The sequence below is a fragment of the Ochotona curzoniae genome, unplaced genomic scaffold (assembly GCF_017591425.1).
Source record: "Ochotona curzoniae isolate NIBS_2020 unplaced genomic scaffold, NIBS_Ocur_1.0 contig_1, whole genome shotgun sequence".
NCBI classification, from domain to species: Eukaryota; Metazoa; Chordata; class Mammalia; order Lagomorpha; family Ochotonidae; genus Ochotona; species Ochotona curzoniae.
This window is the reverse complement of record NW_024464918.1, coordinates 6,497,069-6,508,337: the sequence shown is the minus strand read 5'-3', so window position 1 is coordinate 6,508,337 and position 11,269 is coordinate 6,497,069.

Genomic DNA, 11,269 nt, shown 5'->3' with positions numbered 1-11,269 from the left:
GAATTTGGAATTCAAGCCTGCTAAATGAGAGACGCTTTGTAAACACAGTGGCTTTTCAGTTGAAACTCATTCAGGGCCTCACCTTGAGAGCAAGGACCACATTCTAGAGCCAAGACCACGTGCCAAGAGCATGTAGGGCAAAGGGCAAAGTTAAAAGAGACCATCTCCAGCAGAAGCCAAAACTAAGCTTCCACAGGACTAAGTTGATCTTTTGGCAATTTAACCACCTGCTAGGGCAAAACCTGATGGTTTTCATAGAAGATAACAGAATCTTGAGACTCAAGACCTTATTTTACAGAATTAACATCCAAGAAAAAGTCATTTGGTGTACAAAGAACCAAGAATACATGACAAAAGAGCAAGTGGAGCTGGCGCTGTGACATAGTGGGTTAAGCTGCCTCTTGCAGTCCCTGCATCCCAGCTGTTTCACTTCCAATCCAGCTCTCTATTAAGGCACCTAGGAAATTAGCACAGAATGGCCCCAAGTATTTGGGCCCCTGAGCCCAAGTGGGAGACCCAGAGGAAGCTCCTGGCTTTGGCCTGGCCCAGACCTGGCCATAGAGCAATAAATTTTTAAGAACGTTGAAATATTTTACATTTTTATAGGAAGAGATAAATAGGTGAAAGAATTAGTGAGTCTCAAGGGATGAGAAAACTCAAAAACGAAGCCAATTGTAAATCTAAAAGTTGAAACTTATAATGACTGAAATAAAAATCTCACTAGAGAGGATAATGGCATACTGTGAAACTATAACTGAAAGTAAATGAACTCAATAGAAAAGTTCTATACTGAGCCCCCAAAATGAAGACAATATTTTAAAAATTTGATCAGAACCTCAATAGGTCAAATTCAGGTAATCTACAAAAAAGTCATCCAAATCTTAGAAGCGGTGAGAAGCATTCCGACAGAAAAAACTGCAAAAACCATGGCTGACATGTTTTCAAATTTAATAAAAAAAAAAAAAATTCCACAGGGCCAAGAAACTCAAAAGTCTAAATTACGGTAAATGCGAAGACAAGACACGTAGGCACATCTAAAGCAAATGACTGAAGACTAAAAATAAAATTACAAAGGCCTCCAGAGACAGACACTCTATACAGAGAAGCAATTTATCAGAAGCAAGAGAAGCCGAAACAGCATAAAGTAGTGACACCTATACAATGTTTAGAAGCAGGTAAGGGACTCACCCCGAAATACCGATAAAAAAAAAAACCTACCTGTACATGAAAATTATTTCCTTTGTCTATCATCTCTCAAGAGGAAAGTTTATTGCAGTACCATCTATGCAAAAGTAGCCCTGAGTATTTGGAGTAAGTTCCAGATCTATGAATACATGAGCCATGCACCATGAAGCCACTCTGAACCCGAGTCATTATTTGTAAACAAGGATAATAGGACCCCCTCATGCGCCATGTGACCTCTGTGAAAAATGAAGTTAAAAAATGTAAAACATGAGTGTAGTGTCTGATATGTAATGGGATATACCACTTACAAGGATGGGGAAACAGACAACGGGGTCCATGCTTTCCAGATACCCTCCCATCTAGCTAAGGTACCAGGCCCTATGTGCGGAGATACAGGAAATCCTGAGAAACGGAGACCTCAGTCTCCTTTGACACCAGGTGGATGGGACACGACTGAGCCACCCAAGGTGAGCAAAAGTTACTAAAAGAAGGGATAATGGAGGGGGGTGTGGGAAAACAGAACAACACATGTTCACCCTAAACTCTAAAAGTGGAGGATCCTACTTTGTCACAGGAGATCATGGACAATAAAACAAACTAACAGAAGCAACAATTTCAAGGCACTAAACATTGAGATAGATGGATAGACATGTTATACAGAGGAAAAAGGAAGAGGAGAGAGGCATGGACAGGGATGGCTTCCTGAAACACTAAAAATATCAACGAACTTTCAGAGACAGGTTGGAATTCACAAAGAAAAGATTTTTCAAAAGATGGAAGAGCAACAGGAACAGCCAGTGGGAGATGGAGCAGTTTAAATGAGATGTGGGCTAATGTTCTGCTGGGTAAGCCATGCTGTGTTGTGCATAGAAACTAGACTAGGTCTTCCACATGGATGGCAGAGTCCAAGCACTTTGGCCATCCTCTGCTGTCTTCCCAGGCACACAAGTAGGGTGCCGGATTGGAACCAGAGCACACATGACTGAAATTGGCCACAGGCAGTAGCTTAATGTACCAGTCCCCAACTGATCTTTTAGTTTCATTTTCTGTGAACTTGTGGAAGTACACCTGTATTTTACATGGAAATCTGAACTATATGCTAATACATACATGTATGTCCTACATACATAAACATATGTCTACAGATCTCAAACAGTCTTGGAAATTCTGCATCATGTTATAATGCATCTCTTAGGATAGTCTAGGCCACAGCACCTGCTGACACACACAAAAACCAGGGCTGGGGGCAGGCCCTGTGGCCATTACTGGGGGGTCACCCCAACCAGGTGGCAGCACCCACAGGCATGCATGAGGATCAGGGCTTGACTGGGAGGAAGTACTCATCAGTGTGTGTGAGAAATGAGCTTGGGGAAGGCAGAACTGACCAGGCAGCTGCATCCAACAGTGTGAGCACTGGCTGATGCAGGTGGTGGTAGACCAAACCTGACCCTGCACTGGTTGGTGCACACAAGACTCACGTCTGAGGTCACCCCAGGTAAAGTTTCTTGGGGAACTCCCCAGCTAGGCCACTGGAATCAAACCCCAGCCATAGGGAAAAGCACAACGTATGTGGTCCAACCTAGGAGTATGTTTCCAGACTGGGCCTCCTCAAGTTGCTAATGCCTGTGCAGTGGACAGCACACCCAGATGTCCACGGGGGACAGGACAGCCAGTTCATCTAGGCCAGCAGTAGACACCTAGTGCTTCTTTGGGGGATGTAAAGCAGAAGAGCTTGAATAACCCTCCTGTCCAAGAGTTGCAGCAAGTGTCTGAGTCTGCAGATGCACATGGATACACTTAGGGGAACATGGTCAGCAAATGGACTTTGGAAAGATTTTCTCAACCATGGTGATATCTCAAAGCTATCAAAAACACTCAAGTAACACCTCAAAACATTCTTCCCCACTTTGGGGTATCTAACATGTTATCAAATGACTGTTCCTCACCCCTGGGTGCTTATAGTTTAACAGCAAGGAGCAGCCCCTTTTCCTTCCTGCCTTGCAGACACAGAGAAAAGATTATTAAAATCTTTGTTCCATCCACCTTCCTCCGTACCTGGACCCTCTCCACCCTAATCAGAGGCTCACAGGGGTATGTATCTCTCTCAACTGTATAAAATATTAAAAATAAGAGTCATAAAAAATTTAGAAACTTATGTATCACCCGTGTGAGTCAGAAATTTCACTCCTATTATTATGACCAAAAGAAATGAGTGGGCCGCCCCCCCCCCAAAAAAAAAAGACAAAGTCAAAAAGATGCATAAATGACTTGTCTGCAGCAGGTAAACCTGGGGACGGCCCGAAGGTTCTGTAGCAGCAGAGCTGGAGTGCTGAACCGGGAGGTAGTCATACAATGAAATAAACAAAGAAATGAACTAACGACAACCACCAACAGCGTTCAGTGTGTCTCAGGGACACAGTGTAGAGCTGGGAAGCCAAAACCCTAAAATAATAGAAAATCTTTGGTTCTATACACATGAAATTCAAGAATAGGCAAAACGAATCCATGATTGCAGCAGTCAAAGCAGCGATGTCCTCGGGGGGAGAGTGTTGTTGGAGTAGCCTTCTGGGATGCCAGAATGTCGTACATCTCAATGTGGGTGGTGGTTAAATGAGAGAACACATATGGAAAAATTTATCAAGCTGTGCACTTAAGTCTTGTGCACTTTACTGAATATATGATACGTTATGGCTCAATACAAAGTCATTTAAAATTATAAATGTCAAAACTTCCCCCAAAGAACCTGTCAAATATGATATCTCAAATTCTGGCTTAGAACGCATATTTAACTTCTTAAAAATCTAAAATAAATATCTCATAATAACACATGTGATAAAGGATGGTATTTCATGTATTAAGTTTTTTAATGCTGGTTACAAACCACTAAATTGGTTCCATAGCCATGAACAGAACATAAGTCCCATGATTTCAAAAAGAAAGTCCTAATCAATAGGGAGTCACTGAGGAAGTCAGGGAAGTGATACAAATAGTCTGTCTCAAGAGAAGAGTGAGGGGAGAGGGGAAGAGACAGAGATCTGTCAACCACTGGTTCACTCCTCAAATGCCCTCAGCATCCAACGCTGGCCAGGCCAAAATCAGAACTCTGAAACTCCATCCAGCCTGTCGGCAACTGAGGGGTCTGGCTGTTGTGCCATCACTCACTGCTCTCTTAGGCACATTGGCAGGAGGCTGGATGGAAAGTAGAACAGCGGGAACTGGAACCAGCACTCCAATATAGGATAACGTTGTGATAAGCAGTGGCTTTACTCAATGTGCCCCAACACTGCCCCTTCGGGCTGCATTTTAGAAAGCTCCCTCTGGGGCATTGTGGAAGATGATGAGTTCAAGGTATAAAACTGGAGCCAAGGGGTCAATTGAGGAAGCCATCGGGTTTGGCAAAGGGCCCTAAAGTAGACAGTCCTGAGCCAGACCATCCAAGTGTGGTTTCTGGTCTGCTCCTTCTCAATGCACCATTGCTAGTTCCTGGCACCCCACAGAGTCAACCACTCTGATTCTGCAGATTACAGCATTCCGTGCTGGCAGTGGCGAGCTGAGAAGGACTGGGTCCATTCCTTCTACCATACAATCAGCATTTCCTGCTTTGTTGGAACCAGCAGCGGTTGCCACCTCCCCCCTCCATGAACATTAAAGACAGAGATGTAGGGAAGAGCTGATGAGCAAAGGAAGCAAATTGGTTGTATGCCCATTTATCCCAAACATGGAGAAAGTCACTTGACTCATTCATTCCCACAATACCTCTTCAAATCAGACAGCCTCATCCCTAAGAGTAGAGAGGTTCAGAGAGGGAGGGTGACACACACCAAAGGCTAGTGAGTGAATCCCTTGGAATCCACACCTGGGTGGCCAAAGTCCCCAGCTCTTCCTCCCTAAGAAGGCTAATAACGGAAGTGCACCCTGCCTTGGTGCACTTGGAGGAGCGAGGCCTCGTTGGCACCTGTGCCCACAGGCTCTGAAATCTTCCAGGAAGAGTGGAGAAACCACCAGCAAGCAGCCCGCTGTCCGGGCACTGCTGCTATTTCAGATGTTCTGTCTACCATGGGGCAAGTCATGACTTCGCCCTACATCTTTCGTCTGTTCCTCAGCTAGGCCAGGGGAGCTGAGTGCAGCACTCCACGTGGCCATAGCACTCCGCACTGACCAATGTGGGCATCTGCTGCCCTGTCTCTCTGGCCAAAGGGAGCAGGAACAAGAACTGGTGATGGATGGTGACTTAGGAGACGAGAGGCCTGCCAGGACCAGGTCCCTGGGGATCAGACTCAGCTTGGCCCAACAGCCATCCCAATATTTCCACACAAGTGTTGCACAAGAAGGAGGGACTGCAGAAGTGTGTAGGCTCTGAGCTAGGTGCCTGGCTTCCCTCTAGTCACCTGATCCTGCACTGAATTCTGGAAGGAGACGAGGATACCAGCTGGAAGTCTTTGAGTTTGTCCAAACTCTGTGTTAGGAAGGAGGTCCCTGAGAATAATGAGCGCTTGCCTTGTTTCTGTGATTGGTGGTTTTACAAGGAGGCTTGTTGGGGAAACTGTACCGCCTACCTCTAATCTAACTTGCTTCCTTAAGTCTTCACAGTTTTGAGTGCAGTGGGTAAATCCCTTCCCCCCACATACATACATACATACACAAACATCACCTCCCATATACACACAACTATACTAAGTAGAAAAGAGATTCTAAGCAAGCCGCGCACGACAGGTGTTGTCTCCACTAACATCACCTGTACCCAATATGCCCCATCACAGGAAACCTGTGGCAATATTAAGGAAACCTATCCATGTCTCCCCTGCTTCCTTCTTGGTAGTGGACACTAGCAATCCTTGGCTTTCAGAAGCATTGTTAAATCTACCTGTCTCTTTCCATGTCTTCAATAAATTTAGGGTCCATCCTAATTAATATACTATCCCATTGAACCCTACCTTTAATACTTGTGGCTAAAAGCTTATTTCCAAATAAGATTGTACAGGACACCAACACACACCACCCGCCCCCACCCCACCAAAATCCCCCAACAAAAGCTGAGCTCTCACATTCTCTCTCTCGTCTTTTCTAACTCTGCCTTTCAAATAAAAATTAAATATACCTTGGAAAAAACCTTCCCACAAACAACACAGCAAAAACAATTGAAAACTGTACCTGTAAGTGATATACCGCCCACAGCAGAAAGAAAACAAGAGCAGTACCACCCACTGAGTGCTCCCCGTGGTGTGTAGGCAGAGATGGGGACTCACTTCCACCTTCCATCTCTTTCTGAGGAAGGGAGTGGTGGCCAACTGGCTCCACAACGGGGTGGAGTCTGAGCATGCACCCCACGTGCACCCTGGGAAGGTGGGAGTATCCGGCCCACACTTAGAGAGCCAGGCTTACTCTGCAGGGGTACAGGTGTCCCTGCTTGCCTAGTCACGCCACACAGGAGGCTCAGCATGACTAGCCCCGCAGACTCATCTACTGCTCCTGTGTGCTCTTCCCTCTCTGGAAGCCCCAGGCTGCTTGCTTTCGCCTTGTGGCCTCACTTGCTTTGTCCCAAGTCCCAGCCAGTGCTTGGAGTTCTCTCTCCCCGAGGTTGCTCTCATGGGGCATACCCTGTGCCTGTGAATGACTCGGCTGGGTGCTTTTCTTCCCAGTCATCTGTCTACTGCAAGCTCATCTCACCAACTCAAATCTCGCACCTTCCAGGACAGACAAGCTTCTCGCCACAGTCACATTCTAAGGTTCTGGGTAGATATGAGATTTCAGAGAGACAAGAATCAAACCACGACATAGCCTGATGGGTTCAATTGCAAACTGATCAAGGGAAGTGACTTGCCCAAGATCATCTTCACACCATATTGTCCATAGAACTGATATCAAAAGGGGAGTGGCATAGTTGCCTTCAGGCTAGTCCTCTGCCTGCAGTGCCAGCATCGCACATGGACGCCGGTTCTAGTCCCAGCTGCTCCACTTCAATCCAGCTCTCTGCTAATGGTCTTGGAAAGCAGTGGAGGAGAGCCCAAGTCTCTTACCCCTGAATCTACATGGAAGACCCAGAAGAAGTTCTTGATCCTGTCTTTGAATCAGCTAGCTGTGGCCGTTGCGGCCATCTGGGGAGTGAACCAGCAGATGGAAGTTCTCAATTCTCTCTCTGTCTCTTCCTCTCTGTAATCCTGGCTGTCTAGTAAAAATGAATAAATGAGCCTGCTCAAATTTTCAGTCTTTAACCCAGGCTTGTCTGACCCACCACCCCTGCGGAGGGAAGGAAATAGGATGTTTTGCTCTATGGAAAAATTGCTGTATCCAGAGAAAGACACCCATGAGCCCCTAGTGCATGCCCAACCCCTCAGATACCCACAGATTTGGGCAGAAGCCTGGACTTCCACTGATACTTTATGTAATTCACTCTGCAATAGGAGAGTTGAGCCATGCTTTCTGTGCCTGGGGCCCTTCAGGGGTCATCACTAGGCGCTTGTGTCACAAGTCCTGGCTTCTTCAGAAGGAGTTGGCCAACCTCAGCACTCTCTTTGCCGTTGCCAGCATTGCGTGACTCACAGCTCACTCAACCCTCCGTCACAGCTCTCCGTCTTGCCCACCGCAGACCTCTGTGACAGATGTGGCATCCACCCCTGGGAAACAGAGAATGCCCCTCCCCAGCCTGCTGAGGTTTCCCACCAGTAAAACTCAATAGAAAGAGCCCTGGGTGTACTCCTCCTGCAACCCCATTGCAAAGCACCTACATCCATTGCCCGGTCCCCACCGCGGCCACACACAACATGGAGAGAGGCTCGAAGACCCACCTGCCTTTGGCTGTAGACTCCACCCTTGTCTTCAGAGCGAAAGTCTCTATTAAACATCCATGTTTTCTCTCTTCAAGTAGCTTCAGATCTCTCTTTCTCTGTGTGTGTGGGGGGAGTGTCTTTCTGGATTTTCATGCAAACCTAAAATTCATTTTTAAGTGATGCAAAATTAAATTTATCTATGGAAATTAAGAAGAGGGAAGAACAAAGAAGAGAGAAGGGTAAAAGAGAGGTAAACTGGCTGCTTCCCCATAAGAAACAAACGCGCTTGCAGTTCATCTGGTCCAGCCCCTTGCCAGCTATTGCCTTGATCTCTGCTCTTCACAGCCGAGCACTGTGGGGAAGAGGTCTATTTTCATCTGTATTTCCTCATCTCCCTTTCATTTCTCAACTCAATCTGGCTTCTCTTCCCACTTCTCCATGAAGACTGACCCATGCCTACCAGAAAGCAGCTCTGGCAAAATCCCACAGTAAAGCTCACACACACATTGTTTCCCCCGGGCCCTGAGGATGACCAACCCACACACCTCCTTCGGAAGGCTCCTCTTACCTGTGGCATGTGTCTCACACCAGGGCATCCCCTCCCTCTTCACCCTCTCTTCTTGCAAGTCCCTTACCTGCCAGGGCCAGCTTGAAGCCCCCTGCATTCTGCACCCTATTATGTATTCAAGAGGGGGAAGATATTCTAAGCTGCACTCCCTGTGCCCACCAGGGACTGTCCAAACTTGTCCTAGCAGCATTCACAAACCCTTACTCAGAGACACCACGCGCCTGCGCTGTGTTGACCTCACGAGCCGCAGAAGCAGGTATCTGAAAGTCCAGCTTTCATGCATGCGAAGACTGCCACCTCCAGGGACTAGCCCAAGGTCACACAGTCACTAGAAGGGCTGCCTTCCGAATCCAGGCACGCTATCACTTCCGGGTTCTGGTGAGAAGATAATCGAAGGAGGGCTTTTTCCTGATGGAGAAGCCACGAAGGTGACTGGGAGGTAGTTAACTACGCTCCTGAAGATTGCGAGGAACTGCCTGGAAACCAGAGGGTGGTTGGCCCCTTGCATCTGCTGGGATTTCATATGGGTGCCGGTTGCAATCCTGACTGCTTCGCTTCCCATCCAGCTCTCTGCTTGTGACCTGGGAAAGAAGTGGAGGGCGACCCCAAATCTTGGGTCCCTGAACCCAAGTGGGAGACCAGGAAGAAGCTCCTGGCTCCCGGCTTTGGATTGGCTCAGCTCTGGCCATCGCACCCTCTTGGGGAGTGAACCAGCGGACAGAGAATCTTTCCTCTCTATCTCTCCTTCTCTCTGTGAATCTGACTTTCCAATAAAAAATAAACCTTAAAGAAAAAAAATTAGTCAGAATGGTGGCTTTCTGCATTGTAGGCCAGGGTAGTGCTTGGAAGAAGGTCTAAGGGGAGCCGCTTGGGCACTAGAATTTTCTGCCTTACTGTGTGACTTCTACCCATGTTTTGGTACTTTCACTGCATTTTCCTATTTGTTTTGCTTTCTTCTATATGAAAGAGGGAGAGATTTCCAGACAAGATTTCCAGTTTCTTAGATCATTCCCCAAATGCCTAAAACAGCTGGAGCTGCACAGGGCTGAGGCCAGGAGCCGTGACTGTCCAGGTCTCACACGTGGACGGCCGGGACACCAGTTCCTGAGCCATCACTCACTGCCCCCCAGAGTGCACAGGGGCAGCAAGCTGGTAGGAGATACAGCCCAGCTGGAACCCAGGCGCCATGACACACGCTGGGGTACCCAAGGCATCTCAGCCACCCTTGTCATGTGTTCATACCTCCGCTCTCCATGACATTTCAATCAGTGTAAACAGGGACCTGGATGGGAAGTGGAGCTGTCATGAACCAGCTCTCATTTAGGATGCCAGTGCGTGAAGGTGGAGGATTAGCCAATTGAGCTATCACGCTGGGTGGAAAGAGAGCCATTATCGGCGATGGACTGAGGCAAGGCCACTACAGCCTCCTATCTGAAGGTGTCTGGGGCAGAATCCCTGTGTCATCAGGGTAGCACAGCCCTTTTCCTGTCATGACCTTCAGCTGATGAGACCCACCTTGTACTCTAAATCTGCCAGTGGACCTTATGATTTAATAAGAAGCAGGTATTTTGTTTTTCAGTCCCCAGCACAGAGCTCCTAAAATGCGGTGAAAAGTGGAAAAAGACATTTTGTGATATATACCAGCACCTTTCAAAGACTGCATCTGTGAGAGTTTGGCCCCTGGGGGCAGGCGCATTGCTTGCCAACGGAAGTTCCCAACCACAGGAAAAGAGGGTTGGAAGTTTCAGCCCCTACCCCTGACCTCAGGGAAAGGAGTGGCCTGGACGGGGACTTTAATCACAAATGGCTAGTGGTTTAATCAATAGTTACTCCAGGGAGCAACCTTTCTAAAGGAATTCAGAGTGCTTCTGGGTTGCTGAGCCCAAGAATGTGTCAGGGGGTGGTGCACACCAACTCCATAGGGACAGGGCCCTGCGCTTGGAAACGGCTAGACCTCGCTCTATGTGTCTCTTCAATGGGGCAGTCACCTACACCTTTTATTTTTATCCTTTAGACTGAATCCATAAACAGAAGGGTTTCCCTGAGTTCTGTGAGGTGTCCTAGCAGATTATCAAACCTAACTAGGGGAGTTGCAGGAACCCTCAGATAGTCAAGTCAGATAGAATTGTGGGTAATCTCAAGGCCCAAATGGTTGCAATTGACATTGAAGGTGGTGGCTGGAGGCACTCTCATGGCTTGAGCCCTTAATCTGCGGAGTCCACGCTAACCCAGGAAATAGACAACACAAATGAACCAAGCTGGTGTCCAAAGAATTAAGGAACTAGTGTGGGGGAATGCTATGTACATAAGAAATTAGAAGTGCTGAGCAGAGGAAAAAAAAATAGTTTTCCATATCATTGCTGATAAAAATATTATTCTTAAAACAGCAAGTAGAGGGCCTGGCACAATGACTCAGTTGGGTAATCCTCCCTCTTGCAAATGCCAGGATCTCGGCTGCTTTCCTGTTTGTGGCCTGGGAAAGCAGCGGAGGATGTCCCAAGGCCTTCAGACCCTACACCCACTTGGGAGACCCAAAAGAAGCTCCCGCCTCCTGGCGCAAACGAGTAGGGGCTGGCGTGGTGGCTCAACAAGATAATCTTCCACCCTGTGGCACTGGCATCCCACATGGGTGCCAGTTTGTGCCTCAACTGCTCTGCCTGTGATCCAGCTGCCCACTAATGGTCTGGGAAGGCAGCAAAAGCTAGCTCATGTCCTTGGGCCTCTGCACCCACATTAGAGACTGGAGGAA